The sequence below is a fragment of the Dermacentor andersoni genome, chromosome 2 (assembly GCF_023375885.2).
Source record: "Dermacentor andersoni chromosome 2, qqDerAnde1_hic_scaffold, whole genome shotgun sequence".
Classification (NCBI taxonomy): domain Eukaryota; kingdom Metazoa; phylum Arthropoda; class Arachnida; order Ixodida; family Ixodidae; genus Dermacentor; species Dermacentor andersoni.
Window position 1 is genome coordinate 7,689,593 of NC_092815.1, and position 17,058 is coordinate 7,706,650.

Here is a 17,058-nt window from a genome sequence, read left to right on the forward strand (position 1 = left end):
TTGTTTTGTGTTCCTGCTATGGGTCATTGTTTATGTAATCTTTTCTGCAAAGATTTTTTGCTGTGCTTTTTTGCAGTTGTTATTGTCATTCACTTTTTGTTTTGCCCCTCCTGCTCGCACCCATCTACGGTCTGCAGTATGCTGTAAATAAATAAAATAATAATATTAGGCTGACTTCCTGACACAGGCAGCTCCTAGCGCACCGTATAATCCAAAGAAAGCCGTGTTATATTCAGTTTCGTTATTCATTTCGGTTCTTTATTCCCCAGGGGGCGCTTCTGTTCATTATATATATTGGTTGTATATGTTAAATAAACGGCTTTTACTTCGGGACGGCTGGAGTCTGACTTCCACCTTCGGTCAACACCACATTGGCGACGAGGATGTCGTGAACGTACCCCCAGCCCCGCTGCGCCGTCCGTATCCGCCACCATGAGCTTCACCGGGCTTGCTCCGCCGCCGTTTTTCCTTCCGACGCCCGGTCGTCCCTCATTGCCATGGGAGCAGTGGGAGCAGATGTTCAACGTGTACTTGCTGGCATCCGGAGCCGCCGCATTCAAGCCGGAGCAACGCAAGGCTATTCTTTTGCATTGTTTGGGGGCGGCGGGCCAGCGTATTTATCAGACGCTACATGCAGGGACGAGCGCCGCAGCACAGGCCGCGCCAAGTGCCGCAGCACGCGCCGATGACAAGTCTGCCGTGGCCCCTCCTGACGAATACGACTCTGCACTCGCCGCATTACGGCTACAGTTTTCGACGTCGCGCAACGTTATCATCGAGCGTCATCGCTTTCACCGCCGCAGCCAACACACAGGCGAGTCCGTTCATGACTTTGTTGCCGCTCTACGGGAGCTAGCGTCACATTGCTCGTTTGCCTCGCAAGATGATGCTTTGCGGGACCAATTCGTTGCCGGCGTAGCTTCCCCTCGCGTACGTGAGCGGTTACTGCTCGAGGGTTCCACACTTTCATTCGAGAATTCTGTTCGAATTGCACTTCAGTTTGAGCAGGCGGCTGAAGAGCTAAAAGAGCTTTCTGCTTCGGTCGAAGCAATTTCATTGCGGCAGCGTCGAAAACCATCGTCGCATTCTTCGAAAAAAAGGAGTTCACGACCGGCAGCCACCGTAGAGCAGAATTTAACGAGGAGCGCGAGCGGCTCACGTGCGCCGCAGCGGAACCGCCCCCCTCAGCGGTACCGAGAACAGAGTAGCCGCTCCGGCTCGCCACATTGTTTCCGATGCGGTTCGCGGGACCACATCGCGTCAGCGCCACAGTGCCCAGCGCATGGCAAGACTTGTTCGTTTTGCGGTCACAAGGGCCACTTTCAAAGGGTATGCAACCGCAAGCTAACCCAAATGCAAGGCCGAGTACGTGAAGTTGAATTTCATGAAGATGTTTCGTCATCCAGCAGTGCTGAGGATGTTTTGACTGTGCAACGTTCCGCGCGTAGCGGAATTCATATTCAATTGCAAGTCGCGAATGTCACTTTGACATTCCTTGTTGATTCAGGGTCGTCTGTTTCAATCCTGTCGGAACAAGAATTCAGTCGATATTTTCAGAGCGTTCCGCTCCTGCCTGCTCCGCATGTTAGTCTGTTTGACTACTCTCAACGGCTGATTCCAGTGCTAGGTTGTTTCCAGGCAGACGTTCGATTTAAAGGCCGCACAGCGTCGCTACGTTTTTATGTTGTTCACCGAGGCACTTCTCTGATCGGTCTAGACGGCATTAAAGCCTTGGATCTTCGCATTGAGGGTTCTGCTCTCAAGTGCCTATACACGTCCGTTACTCCGCAGCCGACTGTTGTTGACCCGCTATCCTGTTCTATTTCCACATCGTCAAGCACGCAGCCCCGTAACAAAGCTCTTCCGCCAGCCTTAGCACATGAGTTCAGTTCACTTTTCAGTCCCGAGTTGGGTCTCGCTAAGGGGTTCACGCATCGCATCAAGACACGGCAAGGCGTGCAGCCTGTAACTTCGAAGCTTCGCCGTCTGCCGTATTCTCTCCGTTCACCAGTATCAAATGAGCTTCATAGGTTGCTGAGCCTTGACATCATCGAGCGGATCGATGCTTCTGAATGGGTGTCCCCCATTGTTGTTGTTAACAAGAAAGATGGTAGCATCAGGATCTGTGTAGATCTTCGAGAGCCGAACAAAGCTATTGTTCCAGACAGTTTCCCATTGCCCCATACAGAGGAGCTGCTTCACGCTTTGGTAGGCGCTACACACTTCTCCAAACTTGACTTGGCTTCTGCTTACCATCAGGTTCTCTTGCACCCTGACAGCAGGGATCTGACAGCTTTCATCACCCATGATGGCCTTTTCCGTTTTAAAAGAGTTTGCTTTGGGTTGGTTTCTGCCCCAGCGGCATTTCAGAAGATGATGGCGAAAATCCTTGACCGCTGCCCTGGCGTGTTGTTCTACATTGATGATGTCATCATTTTTGGCAAGACCGCAGAACAACACCTTTCAAACTTGAAGACCGTGCTGCAAAAGATCAAGAACGCAGGTCTGAAACTGAACGACAAATGCCTTTTCGACGTTCCAGAACTTGCCTTTCTAGGGCACAAGGTCACTGCACGTGGTATCTTGCCACTTCCAGAGAAAGTAGACTCCATAGTTAACACACCAGTGCCAACTGATGTGGCCGCCCTTCGTTCGTTCCTGGGCCTCGTAGAATACTACTCCAAGTTTGTTCCACACTTGGCACAAGTGGTTGAGCCTATGAGAGTCTTACTTCGCAAAAATGAGCCATTCATCTGGTCTGCCGAAGCAGACAGCAGTTTCCGGAGGGTCAAGGAAATGCTTTCGTCAAGTACAGTCCTCCAGATGTTCGATCCGTCATTGCCAGTAATTGTGTCGACCGACGCGTCCGACTGTGGGCTGGGAGCAGTCCTGCAGCAACAAAGTGGCCACGAGCTCCGCACAGTCGCTTTCGCATCTCGTACACTGTCGCCTGCAGAGAGAAAATATTCAGTCGGTGAACGAGAAGCACTTGCGTGCATTTGGGCGTGTGAGCGATGGCACACGTACCTGTGGGGTCGCCATTTCACAATTCGAACAGACCACCAGGCACTGGTGTCCTTGCTGTCGTCACAAGGACATGGAAGACGCCCACTTCGAATCGCACGCTGGAGTGCACGACTGCTTTGCTACAATTTCACTGTTGAATACCGCAAGGGGTCCACAAACACTGTAGCAGATGCACTTTCTCGGCTACCAGCACCTACCTCGGAGGCAGAGATTGCTAAGGAGGAAGAAATTGTCTCGTTCATTGAGCCAGCCTGTGTGACTAAGGAGAAGTTCAGGCAGGCCGCCCTCGACGACAGTTGCCTGGAAACCGTCAAGTCATTCGTGCTGAGTTCCTGGCCGCCAAAGAAGTCCATACCAGAAGAGGCGAAACCATTCTACGCCATTCGGGAAGAACTTTCTGTTGTCGATAACCTGCTACTGCGTGGAGAGCGCCTCGTTGTTCCGTCCTCCCTCACGGCTCAGATCATCGGCACCGCGCACGAGACACATCCGGGTATCACGCGCACGAAGGCGCGACTGCGTGAGCGGTTCTGGTGGCCACGAATGGATAAGCAAGTGGAAACGGCAGTAAATAACTGCCATATCTGCCTGGAGGCAGATAAGTCCGCCAAAACATCACCAGCACCGTTGCAACCTGTTGAATGGCCTGAGCGACCGTGGCAAAAGCTTGGCCTAGACATTGTTGGTCCCTTGGAGCATGCAGCCTACAACAGCAGATTTGCTGTAACGCTTGTTGACTACCATTCGAAATGGCCAGAGGTGTATTTTTGCAGCGAAGTGTCCACGAGCACCGTGAAAGACTTTTTAAGAAGTGTTTTTGCCCGTGAAGGCTACCCGGAAGAGATCGTTTGTGACAATGGACCTCAGTTCACTTCGCGTGAGTTCATAACTTTCCTGCAACACAGAGGCATCAGTCTTTCACATTCTTCAGTATACTACCCCCAAGCCAATGGGCAAATAGAACGTTTCAATCGCACATTGAAAAACTTCATTCAAGTCTCACTCCTCGAAAGACAACCACTCCGGCAAGCTGTCACAGAATACCTTGCCATTTACCGCTGTACTCCGCACGCCACCACCGGAGTCGCCCCAGCAGTTCTGCTGCATGGTAGAATGCCCCGAACCAGGCTGGATATCGTGGGTTTCTCGGCACCAGCATTCGCGGAAGATCCAGCCAAGGAGTTGGCGCGACTTCGTCAAAGGGTTCGGCGTCAGCAGCAAAGCAGCAAGCACTACACGGACAAAAGAGCCGCCAAGAAGACGAAGATAGCCGTAGGCGATTTTGTCCGTGTCAAAAAACCGTCCGTTCGGTTCAAGGGAGACTGCGCCTTTTCTTCACCCACTGAGGTGATCAAGAGGAGGGGACCAGCCTCTTTCCGACTTGGAGACGGCCGTACGTGGAATGCCTCCAAGCTTTCCAGGGTTCCGGAGAGGGGCACCTGGGGACCAGGCCCACCTGCCACGCCGCAGCCGCGGTCTCCTGAGGCGCTACAGCCTGCCACGCCGCAGCCGCGGTCTCCTGAGGCGCTACAGCCTGCCACGCCGCAGCCGCGGTCTCCCGATGTGCTGCAGCCTGCCGTGCTGCAACCTCCTTCTCCCAGGACGCAGGCACTGTGTCCTGGCATACCGCAGCAGCAGTCAACGAGCCCGTCGCCAGTGCGACGTCCAACGCGGCCGACCCGAGAGCGCCGGCCACCGGCCTGGCTCAAAGACTATCAGACCAATTAGTTCGTGGTCTGTCATTGTGTACATAGGTTGTAAATATGTGTAAATAAGTACAGTGTGCATGCTTTGGGGTTTTCGTTACTAATACTTACTAACAACTAACTATTAAAAATAAGGGAGGGAGTATGTTATATTCAGTTTCGTTATTCATTTCGGTTCTTTATTCCCCAGGGGGCGCTTCTGTTCATTATATATATTGGTTGTATATGTTAAATAAACGGCTTTTACTTCGGGACGGCTGGAGTCTGACTTCCACCTTCGGTCAACACCACAAGCCGTAATAGAAACAGAATAAATGCGTGACCTAATTAGAAAGACCTTTGTGCATGGATAGGCAAAGGAAAAATGTTAGCGGAAATACGGCAAAACAGTACACACAACAGCTCCATAGCCGCACGAACTGGAACCACGGATGCAGAGGCGAGAAGCAGTGGTGCAAAAATGAGGACTTGCAAAGAGCAAGGGGAACTTAAACGCGCAATAGGGCCTGGTGTAGGAGAAAATAAATAAATTAAGTTATCGGGTTTTACGCGCCAAAACCACGATCTGATTATAAGGCACGCCGTAGCGGGAGACTCCGGAAATTTGGACCACTTGGGGTTCTTTAGCGTCCACCTAAATCTAAGTACACCGGTGTACTCGCCCCCGTCGAAATGCGGTGGCCTGGCCGGAATTCAATCCCACGACCTCGTGCTTAGCAGCCCAACATCATAGCCAATAAGTAACCGCGGCATGTGTAGGAGAAATGAACTGCAGGCGATGTCTAAGAAGAGCTGGTTGCTTTTGACTCAACATGGCAAAAGAGCGCACACGATGGGGCCGTAGATACAGCGATAAATCTGTCCGGTTCGTGTATCTCTGGTGTGGTCAATGTGCTTTGACGAATGAAGTGTGTTATAGATCCGATGTGCTGAGTATTTAAATATAGTTGCTTCAGCAAGATGCTGGGGTGGACTTCACTAGGCTGTGCTGTTCGTACGCACTTTCTAAGCCAAAATGTTCTTACGCTAAGATAAGCGTGCAACCGAAGGGGCAGCGCATTTAACTTACGGCGTCGTATCATAGCGAGGAGGAAGAAAAGTTCGGATTAGACGACAAGGAATAAAAGAAGCGCGGTCAACATAACCCTGGCCTTTTTTTGAATAGAAGAACAAATTTCAAAGTGTGGAAAGCGGCTTTATTTTTCCACAGAACCTCCACCTCCAGCTACAGTTATGCACTTATCCCAGCGTTTAAGTAACGCCTCGAATGCTTCGGCATAGAAAGATTTATTATTACGACGGAACCATTGTAGGACATGATTCTTCACTTCATCATCAGTGTTGAAATCTTTTCCTCCAAGGAATTCCTTCAGGGGCCCAAACAGGTGGAAATTCCTTGGTGCTAAGTCAGGACTATAGGGGGGGGGGGGGGGGCGTAAAATCTCCCAGCCAAGTTCCTGGAGTGGTACGCGTTGAGCGGTATACGCGGTCGTGCATTGTCTTGCAAAAAGACCACACCCTTTGTGGCCGAACCCGGATGTTCCTTCCGTAAATTCTTGTGCCCATCACGCAGAGCACGGCCGTAATATTCATTGTTAATAGTGACACCATGGGGTAAAAAATCAACGAGAATAATGCCTTGTTTATCCCAGAATACATTTGCCATCACTTTACCAGCAGGCGCAACTGTTCGAAATTTCTTGGGAGGTGGTGATTCCCTATGCTTGTACTGCATCAATGCTCTTTTGGATTCAGGGGGAAATGGTGATTACATGTTCCGTCACATGTCACGATGTCTTTAAGAAAATCCTGGCCTTCCCTTTCATAGCGTTCCTTCAGTTTTCTACATACTTCAGCTCTTCTGTGTCTATCAAAAGCAGACAGCTGTTTTGCGACCCAGCGTGTGCTCACTTTTCGGAACAACAAATAATCATGAATTATTGTTTTCACTGTTCCTAACGACAGATTACACACCCTTGCAATTTCACGACAGGTTATGCGACGATTGTCTACAATCAACTGCTCCACGCGCTGAATGTTCTCAGAAATGACTACCGTGGGCTGTGATCCACCACGACCGGTATCGCCAGTAATGGAGATGCGGCCATCTTTGAAGCGCTTACACCATCCAAATGTCTTACTGCGACTGAGTGTCTCATTACCATACTGAGCCTTCAGTCTTCTGTAAATTTCAGCAGGTTTCATGCCCTCGTTCACTAAACGCTGTTCCACGTAGACGTTCACACTGTTGTCCGCCATCTTGAATAACAGCCTATCCAGAAGCGCGGGAAATGAGCGCCGTCTACCAGTAATAGGACACAGGTGCCAGTTTCTACGGCATACAAAACTTCCAGCCTAGGCGTCCACTTAAACCTGGAAAGAAAAAGAAGTCCCGGATTGAGTTGGACGACCCTCGTATAACAATATCCCACATAATGGACCTATAGTTGAGGCTATTTTATTACGGCAAATCAGTACACACACCCATTTGGCAGCTTCCCTTTCCGGGCGTCTGCTACACCCGTTCACCGTATCGCCGTCAAAAGAATGACAGTGTTACGCATGCTTCTCGCATTTCTGAGAGAGCCAGGACTGATGAACACAGGGCAAAACATTCGGCCTTAGAGAGATGCTCAGTCAGAGCTATTGCCGGCCAGGTCTGGCAGTCCCGCCTGAAGCTACATAACCAGCGCCACCATATTACAAAGCGACTGTTTTATGGTGATAGTAATTAGGTACAAACAAGGAAAGCTACAGGTGTGAGTGAGTGCACAAAAATTGGCTGCGGCTTAACTCAGTGATGGCTGGCTGTGCGTAGCGAGAGGTACGGTTTATCTTATTGTTTAGCTTGGTTCTCTCTACGGTTACATCTTTATCATTAAACTTCGTACGTCTGAGTGTTTAGGTTTGGTTGTTACCTCTCGTTATGGTTTCATTAAAGACTAGAGATTTTTAAAGTGTAACGCATTTATTTTCAAAGTCTTCATCGAGGGGTGGACCAAGAACGTGATGGACTTGGTTGCCAAGTACACAAAGACCATCCAACTCACTGCGGACAATCCCGAAGTCGACCCACACCTACTTCACCTCTGGGAGGCCAGGCGGGGACTTTTGTCTTCAGGCTGCCACGATCTCCGACTTGGTGAAAGGTTGGTCTAAATCCGGACTGGGTTCCCCCTCGTACTCCGGGTGAATGACTGGCTGCGTCTTCCGTTGTTGCTTGTCTCCGATGTATTTCCTGGTGATGGCTTCGAGCACTTCTTCGGTTCCCTGGAAGTTGTGTATAAGTCTTTGTATGTGTTGCCCCGTGACAATTTTTGATTCCGTCTTGGCCAGAACGGTCTTTAGAATGGCCCAGATCTTTCGGTTGCTGAGGGTTCCCTGTAACTGGTCGCACACTTGATTCCAGTTCTGACGTCCGAGTTTTTCAGCATACTCCTCCGCCTGCCTCGAGACTGCCGCAATGCGGATCTTGAGTTTGCGGTTTCTCTTCTGCTTCTTATCACATACGACAGACATTTTCAGCACCTGCCTGGAAGCTTACCATTATTATTGAAAATGAAGGTGTACAATCAGTGCATTTTACCAGTGCTGACATATGGAGCAGATTATAGAAATTGGCGGGCGCTAGGTGGAATGGGTTGGCGCAGGACAGGGGTAATTGGAGATGGTAGGGAGAGGCCTGAGGTAGCAGCGGAATCAAATTCTTCCCTAAGTAAGAGACCAATTTAAACTTTATGGAGGAGGATTAAAGTGAGACAAAGGAATTTCCTCAGCGACGCGTACTTCAGTTTCTAGACATCCTTGGTCTTCGAACCAAATCACGTTTGTTGGCAGTACTCCCCAAGATCTTCGAAGCCGTTGTTGAATTTTCAATCCAAGCATTCCAAAGTAGTAAAAAACGGAATTGCCTTGTCGCGCCCTAAGTCTTTTCTCACCAGATCCTGCATGCACAAAATGAGCGCCAGTTTTAAGGCACCGGTGCGGCGCCTATTAGAAGCAGGTAATCCTAGCGTAGCAGTGGCCACTGTGGCTGAACGCCTAAAGAAGTCGGTTTTGAGGGGGACGGACGTGATTACAGCAAGCAGTATTAGGGAAAAAAGAGTAGTGGCTATTCCGTACATTGATTCAGTATCGCACAGGCTTAAAAAGTTGAAAGTAGGTATGATGTTAATGTTGCTTTCACTGCTCCCAATAAGCTAGGTAAGATAAGCGCTGCCATGCAGAGGAAAAAAAAGCAGGTAAAAGGGAAAAAAAGAACAGATATTTCTCCTGGAAGCACAATAAGAACAACAGTTTAATGACTGTTGTATGTGTGTGGGTTATAAAGTTCCCTTTAGCTGTCGCCAGTTCTACGTAGGGCAAATGAGGTTGTGTATCAATCAGAGGCTAATGGAAGATAAAAGGTCGGTAACCGGTGGATCGCCTTCTAATATTTCCCTACATTGCCAAGATTACAACTGCACGCCAGAGTTAGATGAATGCGCGATATTGTACAGGCACAAGAATGAAAATACGCGTCTTATGGTGGAGGCATGGCATAGATATAATGGTGGAAGTGCGTGCGTGAGTCAGCGTTCGATTACTTTACATAAGGAAGAGATTAAGTGCCTTAACAGCTATTTCTCACGTAGACTGGTACAGGTACCCGACTGACACGCGGTGATACCATTCCAAAGCTTGCGCAGATGACTTTTGTGTCTTCTTTCTTCTTTTCGTCTCCATGCTTCCTTCAGTTGATAGGTGGCGTTCGTGTTGTCCACTTCTCTTCTCTTGTGTCCTGTCTGCACGCCTCACCTTTTTGCATGATGAATCCTTGCCAACTAGCTCAGCTTTCTGTCGTTCTAAGCTTGATATAAGCCAGCCAGGCCGTGGCGGAGGCAAACCGAAGCGATCGTAAAAGATCTTGAAACCTTCGCACTCGGTGCCACGTTTCCGACTCTGTATATGTGCTTCAGAAGGCCCACTCGTGGTTTGAGGAAGCCGAACATTGCACTTAAATAATCGGGTATGATTTTCTATCGCAGGCAGCAGGCGATGTACCTGGCGCGACACATTAAGCTGACGATGAGGTTCGCACAGGCGTGGACTTGCAAAGGTGTAGGCGAAACCTTCAGGAAAGGGCCCTCTGTGCTAGTCGAGTAGTTTAGAACTTCTTGCTGGGTGAGTTGGTGCATGTCTATGTTAGGAAGAATTGTGCGTCCAAAAGGATGAACACAGGAAAAAACGAAGTAGACGGAAAGAGCGCTTGTTCCGTCTACTTCGTTTTTCCCTGTGTTCGTCCTTTTCTTCGCGCAACTCTTCATAGCACGGTGTAAAAACTATTTTTGACATGGCTATAATGGAGCGAAAGGAACGCGAATTGGGCAGGGTACTCAGAATATTGCGCGCTTGTAAAGTATCTTCCAAGTTCCTTCTTATTAGAAGCAAATGCCACGGTAATTGATAACGCGATACAGTATGATTAAAAAGACTATTAAGGAATCGTTAAGATGAATCTGCACCAGCTTGCTCAGGTTGGCGCTTTATTTCATTGTTAAGGTGGCCTAAATTCAAAGCAGGCGAAGCGGTACTTGTAAGATGAATAGTCTAGCCCAAAATTGCTCTTTGTTTCACGGCAAGAGCAGTGACAATAATGTCACGGTTCCTGACAAAAAGTGTGGTGAAGCAGAAATGTCTTCTGGCTGGCGCGGGACCGCAGTTGTGAAGAAAGTTTCGCCACTATGCTGAAAGAGAGCTTCGATGTGTTTGGCCAAAGCGCCGTACTGGAATGCGAGGTGAATCATATATTATGTCACGCTAGAGAAGACAATGTCGACGTACATGCCGTTCATTGACCCGATGATTAAATGTTGATTGTGTCTATGCATTCGGTCTCTTTTAAAAGCGAGGTTTTTTCAGAGCCCAGCTTTTAGCCGCCCGCTCCTGGATTGAGCGTCGCCGTCCCTCACCGTAACCTCGCGAACGCGCTACTGCCACTGCTCGCGCCTTCGTCGTCGTCTTTTACTGTGGAGCTCCGGCCGTGGCCAATGTCCGTCCTTGCACGCGTGGCGTCGACGCGAAAAAAATGAAATTCCATCTCCAGTTTCTCGCGAATGCTCTGTAGCTATCAATCTAATGTGGGTAACTTAAAAAAAAATATACTGAAATTAGCCGCTGAAACGACTCTATCATTACGCCGAGTTTCATTTACTTGTCGTAATTAGTTAGTGAACAGTGAAGTTGCAAAAGTTACAGAGAGATAGAGAGAGAAAGGCAACGGAAAGACAGGAAGGTTAACCAGAGGTTATCTCCGGTAGGCTACCCTGTACTGGGGGAGGGCAAAGTGATGTGATAGGTGAGAGCGAGAAAAGGATAAACAGAACACGCACGCGCGCACGCACACGCACACGCACACACACACGCACACGCACACACACACGCACACGCACACGCGCACGCACACACACACACACGCACGCACGCACGCACGCACACGCACACACACGAAGTGTTTCTGTGGGCACTGTCACGCTGCCTGCAAAGGCGTTCCTAGTTTTACTCAGTGTCACCGTGCAATCCTACGTCACACAGTGTAGAGTAACAATTTGCCAAAGTCCCGTGTCTTTTAAGTACCGCAGCAGCTCCTTCATAGCGCATCGCGCTGAAGTTCACGAAGGCCAGTTTCCAAGGATGTGTTTTCTGTCATTGGCCGCTTGTCCAGTTTGTTTAGGGTGGCTGAGAGGACTGCTCTTTGCGGGTTGAAACGAGGGCACTCACAAAGAAGATGCGCGATATTTTCATTGCATCCGCAGAAGCCACAAAGTGGGCTGGTGGCCATTCCGATAAGAAAGGAATACAACAACAACAACAACAACAACAACAACAACAACAACAACGACAACGACAACGACGACAACAACAACGACAACGACGACGACGACGACGACGACGACGACGACAACGACGACGACAACGACGACGACAACGACGACAACAACGACGACAACGACGACGACAACGACGACAACGACGACAACGACGACAACAACGACAACGACGACAACAACGACAACGACAACAACAACAACGACAACGACAACGACAACAACAACAACGACAACGACAACAACAACAACGACAACAACGACAGAAACGACGACGACAGAAATTGTATTCAGATAATCAAAAATGGTATGCGAAAACATCTGGATCCTTAGCCATAGGCTAGTTATGGATCCATGCAGTTATACAAAGAAAAAGTTAAAGATTCAGACACAATCATTTGTTTTGGATAAAACAAACAAAACAAAAACAGAAAAAAGAAAGAAGGAAATGCAACCAAACAAATACCAATAAAGCAAGGCGCTGTCACCCACGCCAGGAGCCCCACACCACCAGTGAGGCAGCACGCATCGAAGACAAGAACCATGGCCTCCCCCCCACGGCAGCTCGCACACATACATGGCCGCGACAAGAACACATGAAACGGCCATACAAAAAAAAAAACCGGCCGAACAGCCGCGACTCCAGCCGTCAGCAGAACGGCAACATGCAACTACCACCCACTCAATGCAGCAAGAATGCACACCGATATGCCATATATACATTTGATGCACGGTGTGTCGAGTAAAAACAAGGGTACATCGGCATTGACACTTACGTTACAATACATCCATAAACACATACGTACGTATAAACAACAAAGAAGCGTAACAGCAACGCTGTATCCGGTTGTTGACATCATTATACATTTCGTTAAAGACTAATCAGTTTAGATCGGAAAGAAAGAATTCTTTTACAGTAGTATTAAAATTCGCTGACTGCTTAATGTTTGCAGGAAGCGAGTTCCATATTTTGACACCTATATAATGTATGCGTCGCTGGCCGTACTGGTTGTGACATATCGGCACAAGAAATTTCTCGAGGGAGGCTGAGCGACTGTTAAATGTCGATTCATTGAAGATAGCGGCAGGAAATGGCGTGTTGCATCTCGTTATCGAGCACACTAATAATGCAACGCGGTAATCTCGCAGGTGCGATAATGACATGACTTTGTTCGCAAGAAAAAGATTTCTTGACGGTGTAGTAAAGCTAGCGTAGTTGATTATCCGCAAAGCCCTCTTCTGAAGCCGTACTACAGGCTCCAAGTATGTTTTGTATGTAAATCCCCAGGCTTCAATACAGTAGGCTAAGTGAGAATGAACGAGACAGGAATACAAGGTTCTCAACGTTTCGGAACTGAAATTACTCCGCGCCTTTGTGAGTACGAAGCATGCGGAAGAGACCTTACCACACAGCCTATCGATATGAGGCTCCCAGTTCAGAGCGGAATCAAGGGTTACCTTTAAGTAGAGCACTGAGTCGACTTTTTCAATTTCATCGCGGCCAATCGTAATGCGGCATGGCTCCTCAAAAGGTTTTTTCTTAAACGGGGACATAAAAATAACCAATTTAGTTTTATTTGTATTTAAGGAAAGTCGATTACTTTCAAACCATTTGCTAATATATTGAAGTTTATTGTTGATTGTTTTAACAGCATTATTTAAAGATTTGCTACTGACCACAAGAGCTGTATCATCAGCATACATGAAGGCATGTGCTTCATTTAGGCCATCCGGAAGGTCATTTATGTATATTGTGAATAATATTGGCCCAAGTACCGATCCTTGCGGTACACCCATAGTAATATCAGAGAGACTTGAGGTTTGCTCATCGATGACCACTGCTTGTTTACGGTTATCTAGATAGCTTTTTAAAAAGTCTAAGCAAATGCCTCGAAATCCAAGTCCTTCCAGTTTCATGAATAATATGCGATAGTCGACACTATTAAATGCCTTTCTTATATCTAAAAATACTCCTATTGATATTTCGTTGTTGTTCAAGGCTTCATTGATTACATTAGTTAAAGACGGAATAGCCGTAGTTGTCGATCGGGACTTCTGAAAGCCGTGTTGACGCGGGGAAAGGATGGTATTTTTGTATAGAAATTTTCTTATTCTACTAGCCAGTAGTTTCTCAAAAATTATGTTTATGCAGTTCAATACCGATATAGGTCGATAATTACCGAAATCGTCGGGGTCCCCACTTTTGTAAATAGGCGTCACTCTTGCTATGTTCAATACGTCCGGGTATGTGCCCGTGTAAAATGCTTTGTTAAACAATTTAGCGAGTGTAGGTGCCAAGGTTTTTATATTATTTTTCACTACGGACACCGCAATGCCATCGAAACCAGGTGCCTTTCCTCTATCTACTAGATTTGCAGTTGCTATTACTTCCTGGTTTGAAATATCTATGTAGCCAAAGGAACATGAATTCCAAGCAGGCAAAGATGGCTCGAACCTACTTTGCATGCCAAAAAAGAGGTTGGGTTCCAACCGTACACAAGTGATGATTAAATTCTTCGCTTACTGATGAAGCATCGCATCCCGTAGCTATTGATGGAAGCATTCGTTTTGAAACTGTAGGTTTAATAATAGAGTTTATAGTAGCCCATAATTTTTTCGGATTGTGAGATGACGCGTTGATCTGGTTACTGTAATAAAGCTTCTTCTGTAGTCTCATTGCTGCCAATGCTTTGTTTCTGTGCTCCTTGTATTTATTAAAATAGTACGCGTTTCCTCGATATTGTGTCGCTTTAGTATGCCAGTAATCTCGCGCTTTATTTAAGTTCAGTACGCTCTGTGTTATCCATGGACATATTGGTTGCGTATATCGTGTCTTTACTTTTATTTGAGTGCACTCTGAAATTGTACCTTTAAGTCTATTAGCATAGAACAGTGCATGTTAGCGTTTAAGTCGTCCAAGTCGGAGAATGACATGTTGGAAAGTGACAGTGACAGTTTTTCATGATCAATTCGCTTTGTTCTACCGGAAAAATTTGTCCGGTTAAAATATGCATCGTCATGACAATATAGGAACGCAATCGGTAAGTATCGATTGCGATAAGCCTACGATACAGGACCTGTATCGTAGGCTCCATAAAGCCTTTCAGTTGCATTAAAGTTATATAAAATATGATCAAGGCAAGTGGAGGTATGACTTGTAATTCGCGTGGGACCAGTGACAAGATTACTGAACCCATACGAAGACAGTATGTTTGAATATTCAGTGTGTCTGTTACTACGAGTGTCAATATTCATGTCGCCCACTATAACAGCTTTCTTATTATTTTCGGTCAGATGGATGAGAGCACATTCTAGGTCATTCAAAATATGCTACAATCAGTATGCGGGGGACGGTATACAAGACCAATGACGACATTGTTCAACTCTACAAAAAAACATCTCCGAGTGTCCGCTAGTAGGTCTATTCAAAGAAGAATAAAGCCTGTACCCGAGTGAGTTTCTAATATAGAATCCCACTCCTCCTCTCCTGTTTGCAGCAATTCTAGGACACGAGAGGAAAACGTAATTTGGAATGTTATAACTTTCGCCAGGCTTCAGCCAAGTTTCGGTGACGGCTATGACGTCATACATGTTATTGTGCTGTGCCAACAGCGTAAGAAGAGCATCAAATTTTTTTCCTAAACTTCTCACATTGCATTGAAGCAGTGAGTGTGGTTTATGTAACCTATGAAAGTTATCAACACAAGAGGTCGTCATGCATATTGGGCATATTATGCCACACGGTCTAGGTCAGCCTCCGTGAAGATACGGAGGACATCGGAGTTTTCTGCTTTCCTCATTAATATTCGTCCTCTCGATACCCAAGCATATTTCCAGTTGTGTTGCTTCTTTGCGGCAATCGCTTTTGCCAGTAAAAGATTATACTCAGTGCATAAGTGCTCATTTATCAACACTGGTGTACGTTCTGTCAGGCCAAAATCGGCTGCAGTAAGACGGGCTTTTTTTGCACATTGAAGCAAGTTGTCACGGGCGGCGCAGGTCTTGAATTTGATAATGATGTTAGATTGATTTTTGTTTTTTGTTGGAACACGGTGTACGACATCAATATCAGCCATTGTCACCTGCGCACCAACCTTTGCTGCCAAAGTGGTAACAACTGCCGACAGTGACTCATTGGGTACACTGGGGATACCTTTCACTTCAAGATTTGTTCTACGACTGTATTGCTGCAGTTCCATCAGTTCATGTCTAGTAGCCTGCAACTCTTTAGAGAGGCGGCTGTTTTCACTTTTAAGTCGGCTTTGTTCCGTCTTCACCTCGCCTAATTCCCTCTGCACATTACTAAGTGCTTTCTTGAATTCCTCAAAGCTTTCGCTCATAAAACCTGCAGATTTCTTAAGAGAAGCAAGGTCACGGTTTAGGTTCTTATCCATGTTGTCAATCTTTGCACTCAACTTCAAAAACAACACAGCAAGTTCTTTCACCGTTGTGGGAGTTTTTTCGAAGACCCTTTCGCCCGTATTCTTGCTCCCCGCATCAGATCCTTCATCTCCCATAGCTGCAGGACGACCCAGGCACGAAGCTAATATTTAGTTAATGAATGTGTTTTACAAACCTGTAATGCACAAAAGTGCGATGAGTAGGCCGTCGATGTGAGCGTGCCTGGACCGTCCACAGCAATGGTTCTGTCGAAGTGTGAAGCACGCTTTTATGCTCCCCGTTGCATCATCGAAGGCCTCTGCGCAGCAGTAGTGACGCAGGAGGCCTGCCTTGATTCCAGTTTGGCGGGATCTCATTCCAGCAACCTGGTGATTAGCTCGGGCACTGGTAGTCACGTCGAGTGTTCAGAGCAGCCAGCGTTGATGACTGCGCCCTGTAATGCACAAAAGTGCGGCGAGTAGGCCGTCGATGTGAGCGTGCCTGGACCGTCCACAGCAATTGGAGTAGGATTTGAATATGCTACTCTTAGCCATAGACGGACTAGAAGGGTGCAGTTAGGTCGGGAAAGGTCGGGTGGAATACGGTGCTGTAAATTAGGGTCCAGGTTAAGAAGGCGTGCACTTGTGAACTCGGATGAATTCCATTGAGCTAACGTCAGGTCACGGGCAAGTGCGGAAAGGCTTTTAGCTGCGTCGTCTCTCGAAATAGGAATGGGAACGCAGTTGACGCCGTCATGGGCAGATCGGGCAGCTGCGTCTGCTCGACCATTGCCATGTACGCACAGTGACTAGGCAACCACCGATATATTATATCGTGTCCCTCGTCAAATATGTGATGGTGGACTTCTTTGATCTCTGCGACGAGTTCCTCATGTGATCCATCGCGCAGTGCTGAGAGTACACTCTTTAGGGCTGCCTTGGAATCAAGGAAGATTGACCATGCATGGAGTGGTTCCTCAAAGGTTACAGAATTCCCGTTTGCTACATGGCCGTCTACGGAGGGAGTATGGTTACAGAAAACGACTGTAACTCTTGTTTCATCGAAACTACTCTTAAACA